This window comes from Humulus lupulus, chromosome 8, assembly GCF_963169125.1.
Source record: "Humulus lupulus chromosome 8, drHumLupu1.1, whole genome shotgun sequence".
Classification (NCBI taxonomy): domain Eukaryota; kingdom Viridiplantae; phylum Streptophyta; class Magnoliopsida; order Rosales; family Cannabaceae; genus Humulus; species Humulus lupulus.
In genome coordinates, this window is record NC_084800.1 from 93,116,394 (window position 1) to 93,131,706 (window position 15,313).

The window sequence follows — 15,313 nt, forward strand, 5'->3', positions numbered from 1 at the left end:
ACAAGAATTCTCTCAAATACAAGTACTCTTTCTCTCTAGAAAATTCAGATCAAAAGTTCAAAAATCCAAAAGTCCCCTTTATGATGCCATAAGCCTTGCATTTATAGGCTCAGGATCGTACAGATGATATCCCCCATAATCGGGATATTTTATTATTCTCATTACATTTAAATTACATTAATATTCAAAATGTAACAATACACTATATTCGTGGGATAAATTGAGAGATTTCCGTGTATGCCAAGACTGATTCTTGTTGAAGCCGTTTATGGGAATCTTGACGTAGTCCTGCTCCATCCAGTCGATCCATATCTCATTCAAGCTGGTCGACCACACCTTCACTGGGCAGACACGCACTTGACTGGGCAGTCATGCACTTAGCTGGGCAGACATGCACTTGACTGGTCGGACATGGTCATGACCGATTGGCCAAGGTCATGCCTGGTCGGACAAGGTCATGCCTGGGCAGACAAGGTCATTCCTGGGCAGACAAGGTCATTCCTGGGCAGACAAACACGTGACTGGTCGGACAAGGTCATACCTGGTCGGCAATGACACTTCTCTAGCCAGTCAAAATTCTTCATCGGTCTACCGGGTCACTCCTAAGCCAGGTCACCCAACCATTCCTTGCCATTTGTCATTTCTATTGCCACGTCATCATTTTCAAATTTTGGGGATAACAGTTATCATCAAACAAAGAACAACCATGAACCACCTCTGTTCTACCAAATCCCCCTTCGCAAATGAAGGGTCGAGGAACCTTGGATCTCACGGTGCCAACATCACTCAATAAAGTTATCTCATCCCGTGCAGTGGTGGTTTTGGGGTTGTCGTTGCTCGAGAAGAAAGATGGATATCGGCATGGCTTGAAACCAAGTCTTCGATGCGGCAAAGCTGTAACTTCGCACCAGATCTCAAACCCAGTTCTTAAATACCACCCAATCAAAGACCTCAATATCCTACACCTAGTCGAAGACCACAACATCCCGCACCCAATCGAAGACCTCGACATCTCGTACCCAAGCGCATGACCCCGATCATGCACCTTGTCGTAATCCTTCGCTAACCACCTAGAACAGCGAACCCACGCTACACCCATACGCATAGAGGTAGGGAGATGACTGAGGTAAAGGGGAAATGGAGACTGAGAGGCGAGAGTGAGATGGTAAGGGATTTTCATTGTATTTTTGGTTTTAGCAAGAAGAAGAAGAAGATGGTTGTAACGTCCCAAATTTCCTAATAAGGCTTAGGGCCTTGATTAGGGGACCAGGATGGAAAATTATGGAAATTATGTGATATATATGTGCATCATTATGTGATTATGTGAGTTATATTATAATATGACTTGATATGCATGTGTTTAGTGTATTAAATATGCATGTGGGCTCATTCATGATTAGTTGGGTAATTTTCATAATTTGGCATATATGTGGTATGTTACTATGTGGATATGTTTGGGTTACTCGACACGAGACGATCCTAGGGAGCAAGATAGTAGAAAAGTCACAACGGGACCCATACTTGACTTGAAGTGAGTCAAGGGGTATATTGGGTATTTAGCACATTACAGGGATATCGGGTAATGGGGAAATGATTTGGTAATTATTTGAGGATATTGGAATTAACTGGAATTGTGAGACGTTAATTATGATTAACGGGATAAGTGGAAAATGACAAATTTACCCTTGAGGGCAAAGCTTAGTCTAAGGGGCAATATGGTCATTTTGTGCCAAAACAGTGATTAGTCACCCTTACCCTCAGCAGAAGGAAACCCCAAAACAAACAAAAATAGAGCATCATTCAGCCTCTCCCTTTCTCTCTCTCGTTACTCTTCTCACCCTTTGGTGTGCCTTAAAGTACTTAGATTTTTTAGAAGAGTTGGCTGAGAATTTGGAGGCTTGAAGATGGGTTTTAGTCAAGGACAACTTAAGGCCTGAACTTCACCATTGAGGTAAGCCATAAACCATGTTTTAATTCATAGTTGTTATGGGTTTAAAGGTGTTCTTGAGCTTCAAGGCTCAAGTATGGATTTTTGTGTGTTTATGGATTTTTGATCAAGTGGGAACTTGGGTTTTGATGAGGTTGATATATTGATGAGGTTTTGAGGTTAAATTATAAGTTTGAATGGTGTTTAGATGAGGTTTTAGTGATTGGAACTCAGGGCAAAACCATAGCATTATGGGCTATAGAGCTGGCGCCCCAGTGCTAGGCAGGGGAGGGCAATCGGGTGCTCTCTGACTTGGGGTAGCGCCCTAGTGCTATACCTATTTCAGCAAAGCCCATTTTTAGGGCTTGGAAGGACTTTGGGGGCTCAGGGGATGGTTCCATTACCCCGTTGGGTGGATTGGAAGTCCCGAGAGGACGGAAATGGTCCCGAAGTTTGTTTTTAAGGATTGAATCTTATGAGATTATTATTTTATGGTTGTGACTAGGTTACCGTTAGGGCTTAGGACAGGATTGTGCTCGAGGGTCCTTCATTGGTAACTTGTGCTTGGGCTAAAGGTAAGAAAACTGCACCCAGTATTTGATGCATGTGATACATGTGATTACGGCAAGGCATGAATGTTGAATATGGAATTGATCAAAGCTTGAATCTCTGTAAATGTGCATGATCATAATTATGTTGGTGATTGTTGATGAAGCATGTCGAGTGCTCTATATTTGGATATCTGTTGCATTGTGAATGCTGGAATACATTGTTTATTTGAGCTACACACTGACTTATTAGTCAGAAACGACAATGGTGTTTAGTGCTAGTCATGAAGCTCTGACTTATCAATCATGATCGGCAATAGTATTGAGCGTTGGTCGTATGGAATTGACTTATGAGTCAAGAGTAGAAATAGCGCATTGAACACTGGTCGATATGATTAGATCTAATCAATAGGAGCATTATATGCTCGACCGACCTATTAGTTGAAGAAAACTAAAGCGCTTGGCTGGTCTAAGGCTAGTTACTCAGAGCCAGGGCTAAAAGGCTCAGGTGACTGGATCGTCACATGGCTTAGGGTGCATGACCCCAGATTTACTTAATAGTCATCTATTCAGGGCGCAAGACCCCAGAGTGACTTAATAGTTAGCTATTAAGGGCGCAGGACCCCAGAGTGACTTAATAGTCAGCTATTCAAAGAGCAGGACCCCATAGTGACTTAATACTCATCTATTCAGGACGCAGGACCCCATAGTGACTTAATACTCATCTATTCAAGGCTCAGGACAAAAGATTGACTTAACAGTCATCTACTTAGGGCGCAGGACCCCATAATCATTTATTTGTACTTGCATGCATGCATGAATAGGGTTATTACTGCTAGGCATGCTTATTATGATTTGGTGACACGTTATTAACTGCTTATGAGTATGTTTAAGTTTTCTTGTTGAGCCTCGGCTCACGTGTGCTATGTGGTGCAGGTAAAGGTAAAAGAAAGTTGGATCATCCTTGAGTTGGAGAGCATAGGTGACGATGTGTACATATGCGGCTTCTCGACCACCACGATCGAGGGTTTAAAGAGGAACTAGGGTTAAACCCTATTTTGTCGCTTAGGTCGACTGGTTGTAAATCTTTTATTATAATTAACCTTTTAAATGTATTTTGGGATCCCAATGTATACAGTAAACGTTTTAATGAAATGTTTGTATCCTTGACCAAAAATTTTAACCCTAAACTGTTAATCACATTTAGTTACACGATTATGGCCAAATGACTCATTTAACGAGTTTAGCACTATTTAAATACACAGTGTAACGGACCCTGGGTAGTAGGGCGTTACAATGGTGGTGGTGGTGGTGATGATGATGGAGGCTCTTTGAAGAATAAGATTGAGGCTGATAGATTGATACTATGTTTAGTGAATATTAAGGCTGATACATTAGGATTAAGATTTTTTTTTGTAATTAATATATTTATGTTAATTTTTATTTAAATAGTCTTAATTTTTTTATTTAAGGGCATTATGGTCATATTAAAAAAATTGACAAAAATTAGGCTTATGGTATTATTTTGTTCCATTTTGTAAAACACAAGGTCCAAATTATCATTTAACAAAGGGAATTTTTTTAAAAATATAGCTTTTATGCCATCAATGTGCAAACATATGGGAATTATACTTTTCTTAATTTGTATGGGAAAATTTATTTAAAGAAAAAATTAAAGTATGAGAAACACAATTAGTAGCTAACTAAAATATGGAAGCTAAATTTAACTCAAAACACATCAGCCAACACAGAGGTACTATTGTAAAATTATCTTCCACTCTTCTCTGTCTCAAACCTCAGCCACATAAACCCTTTCTTTCTCCAAACCCAACCACACAAACTCATTCTCTCTCCAAACCCTAGTTGCACCATCCCCTTCTGCTCCAGCCGGCGTAATCCCTTCCAACTCCAGTGACCTCAACCGAGACCCCATCCAGCACTGGGGACCCTCTGTTCGAGAGCCCCAACTGTTTGAGACCCCAGCTCCGCCCGAGCCCCACCATCCAAACCCAGTTGCGAATTTGCACCTCCTCCGCGCCGTAACTCTGAGCCCATCCCCACAACAACCCAGACCTAGACGTGAACCACCTTCCTCATCTCCATCTCCGTGATCTATCCCGAGATCCAATGCCACCCATCTGCAACCCGACCCCGAACCCAGCACTCCAAGCCATGAACCAAGAACCCTGAAAGCTCCACCCTAGCCTCATCACACCCAGGCAAGTCCCAGCCCCAACTGCCGGCCCATTTTTGGATCTGAATTATTTTTTAGATCTGAATTTTTTTCTATTTTCGAGGTGATGCAAGGAGGTGGTCGACAATGAAAGGCAGGCGACGGCTAGGGTTCTTGATGAGGGAAGAGAAGAAGATGGAAGAGGGAGAAAAGGGTGGGTCTATTTTTTTTTTCTATCTTCAAGTCTGTGGTAATTGGTTACCTTCACGTTCTGATGTGTGTGTATATTTCTGGGTTCTTCATGGTAACTAGTTACCTTCACGTTTTGATGTGTGTGTATATTTCTGGGTTCTTTATGGTAACTGGTTACCTATGTTACTAAAATCATAGTTACTTCTTCGTCCTTTTTTTAATGAAGTGATCTTCCTCTTTTTCCTTCAAAATTGATGTTTTTTTCATATTTAATATGAGTAACCCATCACCCCTCTTATGCTAACTGGTTACCCCTCCAGGTACATGTTATTTAACCTAGCTGTAGGATTTTATTTTTACATAACTGTCAAAGATCAATCAAGTAACTGGTTACCTTACCCAGGATTTGAAAAAAGAAACGTACAATCTAAAAAAAAAGAAAAATGTTTATAATAAATAAAAAATAATAAGCATAATTCATATTACAAAAAAAAAAGAAAAAAAAAATTGCAAAACAACCAAAGAAATTTTTTAATATAAAATTAGTTATATAAAAATAATATAAAAACAAATAAGCTAAAAAAATAATAATCAAATTACAAACATACCCTTCCAAATTAATAAAACTTGATGAAGAGTAAAACTATGACATAAACCAACTTTTATAAAAAAAAATATGGGAAAATAAATGTAACGCCTTGTGTTTCGGGTACCTTTAAACGATTTAAGTCGGGATTATTTTATCTGAGTTAAGAATATTATTTTTGTTGACCCTCGAATTGGCCAACAACACGGACTCAAATATACGACAAAATATGAAACGACACTTGAAAAGATAATCTAATGAAAAGGGGAAAAACACCAAGGAATTATAGTGGTTCGGCCCTAATGATTGGTAACAACCTACGTCCACTTAGTGTATTGTTATTATTGAACTTCAAAGTCGTGATCAAAGAACTAGGGTTCTTTGAGTTTCACAAACCTTGGAAGGATTGAGTAGAACGATGAACAATCACTATAGCTCTTTCTCTCTCAATATTAAGCAAAAAAGCTCATGAATCCAAAAGTCCCTTCCTTGAGCTATTTCATGAATATTTATAGGCTCAAAGAGGGTTACACATGCTAACGTGTCCTATCTTTCCTTAATAATCTCGTATCAAGGATAATTATGAAGAAATATTCAAATGCAGTTAATATTATATTACAACTTAAGAAGGAAATAAATCAGGCTTCACGATCAGCCTGGTCGTATAAAAAATTAACACTAACGATGAGGTGTTCTTCTGGTCGATAGCCGAACAGCACCTTTGCCCTTCAATTCTGCCACGTGTCAATCCACATGCGAGAAATCTTTGCCACATCATCAATAGCCAATTTTGGGTAAACATTTGCCCCCCAAGTTTATTTATTGCAACCAGCAATAAGTAAACTTAGGAAACCGACTCTTCGAATACCCCACGAACTTTGTCAGAACCACCCATGCTTTCTCAAAAAAGGTGACCAATCATGTCTAATCAGGTCTTTTCGGTTTCTGAAGAATGTGTCCGACGGCCATTTCACTTCCCCATACTCAGAAAAAGTAACTCGTGATTACCTCTCTTAACGTGCCTTGGTCTTTATAAATAACCTCCAAGTTATCATATTTACCCTTTACCTACTTTTGCCTCCTTGAAGAACATTGAAGAACTCGTGCTCCAGAGCCCATAAATTTTCAAGCATCTACGCTTGGACGTTCAAAAGCTTTCACCTTCGGACTTCAATCTTTATCTGAGTAAGTTTCACGAACTTTCTTGTCTTTTGAGTTACCATACGAAACTGCCTTACGCTCGTTTTCATCTCTGAACCCTTTCGTGTTCTTGGCTGAAAATGTATGGGGATTGTTCACATGTTGACAGATGATTGATAGGGTAGTGAAATATTGTTCCGTAGGAGTTGGGAGCCAGTTTCGTAGTCGAGATTGTAGATTTAGGGCGTAAAATCGAAGTAAAAATTCGATTTTTAAGCTAGGTGAAAAACTGGGTTTTTCCCACCCTTTCGGAGTCGAAAAAGCTTTTTCCTGAAAAACTTTTTACTTTCACTTTTCAAATTGCTCGTATAAAACTTCGTGTTTTTTGTTAGAATGTTGTTGGTCGTATAAAAGCTTAACTTTTATACGCGAGCAACGTTATTCTAACCTTCGACTGATTTTTAGTCCTTATGATCTCACCTCCCCCTTTCTCTGTGCGCAGCTCTTGATGCAAGATCCGTGGGGAGGTGAAAGGCCTATCGATGACGATCTGCTTGCCCAATTACTCAATGACGAGGAGCAACCGTCACAGCTGATACAAGAAATTCCCTTTTCCCGAGTCCTACCCAGTATACTTCAGCAAAATTCTCCAGTCATGTGTAGAGTCAAATCCACGGTACAGAAAAAGAAAACCTCTCACCCTTCAACTCAGCCTGATTCTCAAGCTGGGACTCCCTCGACCAGCAGCCAGGAAAGAAATATCCCCGAGCCCATCATTCAAACCCGAGCCCAGCCCCGAAATACTGTTCAGCCAGATGTCGAATGGTATGTTGCCCCTGCTAGTCGGGTATCGATCAGAATGATCACCAATTACATCAGAAGGTACGGACTCCCGAGGGTGACACTTGTCCAACCCACTCAAGACCAACGGGCGAACTTGCCTGGAGGCACTTTCAGCGCTTGGTCGAGGTTCCACATCAAGGTAGGAGCGACCCTGCCTCTTCATTCTTTCTTCCGGGGGGTGGCCAATTACTTCAAGGTCGCCCCTTTTCAAATAACCCCCAATGGGTATAGAATGCTTGTTGCACTCTATATCCTTTACATCCTTAGGAAGTGCCCCATCCCCACGCCCCATGAGGTTAACTATTTGTTCGACCTTAAGGCCAACCCTAATCAAGACAACACGTGGTTTTTCCATTTCTGTCATCAGGAAACGGGTCGCACTTTCCTGACCGACACCACCTTCATATCAAACGTGGGGAACTATTCCCAGGAGTACTTTTTTACCACGGACATGGTTGCGAACAACCTGGCCTTCACACGAGGAGGTAAATTCTTTGCTATATTGGTCGTTTTTTTTCTTCAATATTCTGCACATTGTCACTAGACTTTTAGCTTTTCCCAGGTCCATGGTTGCGACCAGCACCGACTCCAGAGATGGAGCTTCGGTCAGTTCTCTTAGCGAGCATGTCTGACGCGAAAAAAAGCGTCAAGAATTTGGTGAATGAGGCGAACCTACGACTGGTAGGGCTTTTGGCTCCTCACCAGGACGTAAGGGAATCTACAGCAGGGAGTGCCACGGGTGAGGAGGTTCCCGAGCAGCACCCCGCAGCGCCACCTCCACGCAGGAGACCGACTGGGGTGATAATCAGGGAACCATCTGGCACCCCTCGAGCTGAAATGCCCCCTCGGGGAAAGGAAAGAAGAAGGTTATCGAACCTATCGAGCTCTTCGATGAGTCCTCAGCTGAGAACGGTACTGTTCTTTCGCTATTAGATAGCTTGCCAATTCCCTGTCATTTATTTGACGGGGACGACAATTTTAAATATGCTCCCAATTTAGGTCTAGACTTCTTCATGCCAGAGAGTGAGTGTATCACTAGTAGAGTATATAGTATAGCGACCAGTAATGATAGCTTGGGTATTTTACTTACAATTTTTCCTGACATATCATACTTATTCGTTTATACTGTCTCACTGTTCGTGTGTTTGCCTTTTTTTTTACAGACATGGACTCTGAGAACGTGTTCGATAGGTACAACGCTCCCGAGGTTGCTGAAGCTCCCCTGAGCAGAAAGAAATCGAGCAAGCGACATGCTGGGGAAAGCAGTACGGGGCCCTCGCCCAAGAAGAGCCATACAATGGACCCGCCGACGGATGGACCTTCCACTCCAACCCCTTCCCTTCTCGAGCAGGAAATTCCTTTTGCCCCTGCTGGTTCGACACCTTCGCCCCCTGCCCCAACCGACCAGACTCAGCAGGCTGATCCTACTGTCACAGAGGGCAAAATTTCGAGCTGCGCCCTAAGATCTGCTAAGGACAGGATGTCAAAAATCCTGAAACACGGTTGCTGCAAAGAGGCCATGGCGGGGACTGCGTTGATGGGGGTCGGCCAAATTCTTAATCGAGCCCTTAACGAACTCGCCAGTGTAAGTCATTTTTTTCTGTAACAACCCTTTCAAGTCTTACAGTTGGCTTAACCTTTGTTTTGATTGCAGGCAATGCTGACTATCACTGCTAGCCTGCTCCGCACGGGCGTTGTCACCGAACAGTCCAGGGCTTCGGAGTTAAGGCACGCTGAAGAACTCAGGGTTGCCGAGGCGAGGCATGCTGAGCAGCTTGATGCAGTGCTTAAGGAGAAAAATGCATTGGTCGAGGAGTTAGAGAAGAAGCAGGCTTCTCTGGACAAGGCAATCAAACAGAGAGAAGACTTTAGGGAGTCCAATCGAGTGAACTTCCGCGAGTGCAAAAAGCTCGAGGAGGACTTGGTCGCAAGCAGGCGGGAGACCACCAAATTGGAGGGCCAAATTGAGGAGCTTCAAAAAGCTAATGCCAGTAACTTAGAGAGGTACAAGAACGCCACAGCCAAGTGTTTCTACGACTTCTAGAAACACAACCAAGGGGCGTACTTTAGCTACCTTCCTGAGCGCACGAGGAATGCCGAGATAGCTCGTTGCGTTGCTCGACTGGCAGAAGAAGAAGAGATGGCAAGGACTCCCGCCTTGCCTGAAATCTCCCTGGCCACTGGAATGGATGGAGGGGACGCTGATGCTGAAGATGCTGTCAACCAGGGCACCCCTCAGGATCCTCCAGTCATGTAGCCTGTCTTTTCTATATTTTTATCTTTTAAGTACACGACCTACGAGTCGTGATGTAAAGACAATTATATTGCTGCGTGGGTAGCTTTTACTTTTAATTGAACAATTACATCCGAGCAACAAATGCTCGCAGTGTAAAAGGATTCATTTTGACATTATAATATATTTGCATATTATTATAACATCTGTTTGCATGACTGAACTTAGCATAGTACTTTGGCTTGATTTTATCAAAATATAAAATTTTGAGAAATACTCTAAGTACCGCAGCATGCTTTCACTTATTTTTCTCATGTGTTTACATACTTTTCGATATGCTTTGCTTACTAGATACCTTATATGCCCCCCAAGTGATCGAGGAGGTTTAGGTCCTTGGTCACTTGCCTTGACCAGAACCTGTTCGACGGAGCAAAATAATTGAAATTGTAATACAGCAAAACAACACACGTAATGAGAAAATACTTGTAATAAATACAATAATTGGCAAGAAATGACTAGCTGCGCATAGTCCCTTATATTTCTCGTAATAAATGGATGAAACATGTATGTACGAGTGATCAATAAGATCTTACACTTATAAGCGATCAGTCACATAAAATGACTAACCCTTTTTCAAAACTTGTAAAAAGTAAAATTAATACAAGCCAATTCTTTAAGAAGAATTGTTTATTGATAGTACTTGCGTAGGTGTTCTCCATTCCAATAGGTGCCTGGGTGAAGGACTTCTTCAATCTGGTATGGCCCTTCGCAATTAGGTCCGAATACTCCAGCAGCTTGGTCGCGAGTGTTTAGAAAAACTCTTCGGAGTACAAGATCTCCAACGCTGAACTTTCTTTCTCGCACTTTAGAGTTGAAATACCGGGCGACCTTTTGCTGGTACACAGCTACTCGGAGTTGGGCTTGCTCGCGTTTCTCATCGATCAAGTCGAGGGATTCCATCAATAGCTGGCTGTTTGAGCCTTGGTCGTACATTATTCTGCGATGCGAAACCGGATCTAACTCAACAGGCAACATAGCTTCATATCCATAAGTCAAAGAGAACGGAGTATGACCCATTGCTGTTCGGTGGGAAGTTCTGTACGACCAAAGTACTTCAGGCAATTGTTCTGGCCACGCCCCCTTAGCTTCTTCTAGTCTTTTCTTCAGTGTGTCCTTCAGCGTTTTGTTGACTGCTTCAACTTGTCCATTTGCTTGGGGATGAGCGACTGAAGAGAAGCTCTTAATAATACCATGCCACTCGCAGAAGTCCATGAATAAATCACTGTCAAACTGGGTGCCGTTATCCAAGACGATCTTCCTTGGAAATTCATAGCGACAAATGATGTTTTTTATCACGAAATCCAACACTTTCTTGGTCGTTATGGTTGCAAGCGGTTCAGCTTCGGCCCACTTGGTGAAGTAGTCGACGGCAACCACAGCATATTTGACATCGCCTTTTCCCATGGGCAAAGATCTGATTAGGTCGATACCCCAAACTGCAAACGACCATGGGCTATGCACCTACTTAAGCTCATTAGGGGCTGCTCATGGGATTTTGGAGAATCTTTGGCATTTGTCACACTTCCGCATGAATTTTGTCGAGTCTTCATTCATCATTGGCCAGAAATATCCTTGCCTTAGGATCTTTTTTAACAAACTCTGCCCCCCAGCATGATCTCCACAAAAACCTTCGTGCACCTCTTTCATCAATTCTTTGGCTTTCTCCTTTGTAATACATCTGAGGAGTGGCATTGAATATCCCCTTCGGTATAAGATTCCATCAACCAGGATATACCTAGCAACTTGCTGCTGGAGGGTCCTGGCTTTGTTTCTGTCCGTTGGTAACACGCCTTGCGTTAGATACTCTACGTATGGTGCCATCCACGTATCCGCCATCTGGATCACCAGAGGGGTCTCCTCTGCTCGGATGCTTGGTACAGATAGTCGTTCAATTGACACTATGTTCAGAGTATCAGCATCTTTTGCACTTGCTAGTTTGGCCAAAGCATCAGCGCTCGAATTCTGGTCACGAGGTACCTACTGAAGGGTGTACTTATCAAACTGTGCTAACAAATCCTTTGTTTTGTTCAAGTAGGCAACCATCTTTAAACCTTGGGCTTGGTACTCTCCTATGACTTGATTCACCACCAGCTGAGAATCACTGTAAATGTCAAGCACTTATATATTCATGTCCCTGGCTAACTGCAATCCAGCGAGTAGTGCTTCATACTCGGCCTCATTGTTAGAAGCAGTGAAGTCAAATTTGATTGCGCAGTGAAAACGGTTCCCCTCCGGCGTTATCAATATCACTCCTGCCCCAGCGTGGCACTCGTTAGAAGAACCATCTGTAAATAATTTCCACGTGGGTGCTTGGCTTTGACATTCAGGCTCTTCAATTTGCTCGCCATTCGTAAGTTCAGTGAATTTTGCAATGAAGTCAGCCAGGGCTTGTCCTTTTATCGCTGCTCGCGGTAAGTAAGATATGTCGAACTGCCCAAGTTCGACTGCCCATTTTAACAATCTACCCACAGCCTGTGGTTTTTACAGGACTTGTCGAAGAGGCTGGTCGGTCAAGACCATAATTGGATGAGCTTGAAAGTAAGGCCGCAGCTTCCTGGAGGCCAAAACTAGGCAATAGGCTAGCTTCTCGATGGGCGGGTACCGCTGTTCTGCTCCAATAAGCCTTTTGCTTACATAATAAACAACCTTTTCCATGCCTTCTTCTTCCCTTACCAGAACGGCACTAGCACTATAATCCGTGATCGCCAGGTAGATGAACAAAGTTTCTTTATCAACCGGCTTTGACAGGATGGGTGGTTGCGTCATATGTGTTTTTAGCGCTTGAAAAGCCTGTTCGCACTCCTCCGTCCATTCAAACTTTTTATTGCCCCTAAGTAGATTAAAGAATGGGACGCACTTATCTGTTGACTTTGAAATGAATCTACTTAGAGCGGCAATTCTTTCGGTTAAGCTTTGAACATCCTTAATCTTTGCTGGCGATTTCATATCGATCAGGGTTTTAATTTTCTCGGGATTGGCTTCAATTCCTCTTGAGTTAACTATAAATCTCAAGAACTTCCCTGATCCTACTCCGAAGGAGCATTTAAGGGGATTTAGCTTCATCTGATATTTGTTCAAGACATTGAAGCACTCCTGCAAATCCCTTACATGCCCTTCTGCTTTCTTCGACTTGACCAGCATGTCGTCGATGTAGACCTCCATGTTCGTGCCGATCAGCTCCTTAAACATGTGGTTGATGAGTTGCTGGTAAGTCGCACCAGCGTTTTTCAAACCGAAGGGCATCACTTTGTAACAGTAGAGCCATGTATCAGTCTGAAAGCTAGTGTGATCTTCATCAAGGGGATGCATACTAATTTGATTATACCCGGAGTACGCATCCATAAATGAGAGAATCTCGTGTCCTGCAGTGGCATCGACCAGCTGGTCGATCCTTGGGAGTGGGAAACAATCTTTGGGGCAGGCTTTCTTTAGGTCTTTAAAATCCACGCACGTACGCCACTTGCCATTCGGCTTGGGCACTAGTACGGGATTAGAGACCCACGATGGATAAAACGTCACCCTGATGAACCCATTCTCCTTCAGCTTCTCGACTTCCTCTTTTGAGGCCCTTGATCTATCTTTGTCGAGCAGCCTTCTTTTTTGTTGCACTGGTGGGAAACTTGTAACACCCTGGATAGCCAAGACCGCTACAATGTGTACTTATAAAGGTGCAGGACTTGCTAATCAAGTCATTTAGTTAAAAACGTGTCACTAACCATGAATGTGATAGGGTTTAAAAGGGTTTTGGTCTCAAAAGATACATTTTATATAATTAAACAGTTTTACACATGGGATCCCAAAAAGGAACAGTGTTTAAAAGTTGGTTTACAGAATCTCCAAAATACATACAACCATTAGCCATTCTAAGGCAAAACAGACATTTCTGGTTCCCCTGTTTCTGCTTTCCCCTCAACCGTGGCGGCTGAGCAGCTGGTCACGTACATACAGCTCGTAGAGCTCTCCTAGTTAGGGCTGATCGAGCTTGCCCTTGCCTTTACCTGCACCATGTAGCACCCGTGAGCCAAGGCCCAGCAAGAAAACATAATATACATCACAAACAACAACAGCAGACAATTAATCTTTTAGGCATGATCAAACACTTAAAACTCATATTAACCATATAGCATGTACTCAGAGTCAAAGACGAAATTCAACGTTAATAACAATCAAGCTACAAGATTATCAAGGCCGACAACTTAGGCCGCACCCTCTGTTTACCCCACTGGCTCCGGCCCGCTTAAACAGAGCTCAGTGCATAATAAGCTGTCCTCGGCTACCAGTGGCCGAGCTGCGCCCTGTGCGCTAGTGTAACCTTGGCTCTCTTAGGCCGTTGGTTTATTGTTAAATGGCATAATACCATCCTTTCAAAGCATACATATTAGGGAACCCTTAGTCCCTTTACAATTACACAACCGGGTGCAGTTTTCTTACCTTTAATTTCCACGTTCACCAACTATGAGCGACGTCCCTCGAGCACGATCCGTTTCCCGAGCCCTAGCTTAATACCTAGTCACAACCAATGTAATGGATTCCATTAATATTCAAACAAAGGTTTCCGGGTATAATACTAGCTTCCGGGACATCAAATTCCACCAAGCACGGTGGTGAAATCGATCCCGAGCACCCTAGGTTAAATTCCCGCGCTTAAAATCCCCAAAAGACCAGAAATGCATTTAAGGGCTGTGGCCCTTGAAACCTAGCCACAGCCCGCCCCTAAAACAGAGCCCAAGCCCCCCAGTAAGCAGACACGCACTGCGGCCCTGCCCTGTGGCGCTGCGGCGCTCCCCTTTGCCGAGCCTCCCTGGCTCATTTGCTTTGTAGGGCCGCAGCGCTCTAGAATAGAACCGCGGCCCTACCCTTCGTGCCCAGAAAACCCACCATTTCTAGCAACCTAACCCCATCCAAAACCATCCCAAAGCACCCTAACTCAAAACCCATTAATCACAAAACTTTTAACATGACTCTAACAACATAATCGAACAGAAATCTAGCCTAAAAATCTACTAAAGTTACATTTTTGATTTCTGAAACCCAGCAACTCAAACACCAAAACCAGTCATGCAATACTTCAAATTTAAACCTCTAAATTACGAGTTGAAGCTTACCTCTTTTGCTGAACCACTTTCTTGACAAATTCCTGAGCTAAAATCCAAGCTTCTCAGCTTAATTCAACCCTTAAACATCAAAACCATAAACACCCTTAATACCCAGCCAAAACTAAAAATTCAAATGCTCAGAGGTATGATTCAGCCCTTACCTTAATCTTGGTTGAGTTCCCTTAGCTGAGCACTAGATTCAACCTACTGGTTTCCAGCCCAAATCACTAAATTCCCAACTGGTTTTCCTTGAATTTTTTGTAGTTTCTTGAAAGGGAAAGGAGAAAGAAGAGAAGAGAAGAGAGAAGAAGAGCTGAGGTCGGTTTGTGTTTTAGTCCTCTGTTTTTTATTAACTTAGTCTAATCCTAGCCAGTTAAATCAATCCCGAGGTTCGAGGTACCGGAAACGTCCCTGAGGGCAAAACGGTAGATTTCCCCAATATTCCCTGTAACGCCCTGGATAGCCAAGACCGTTACACTGTGTGTTTATAAAGTGCCAGACTTGCTAATCAAGTC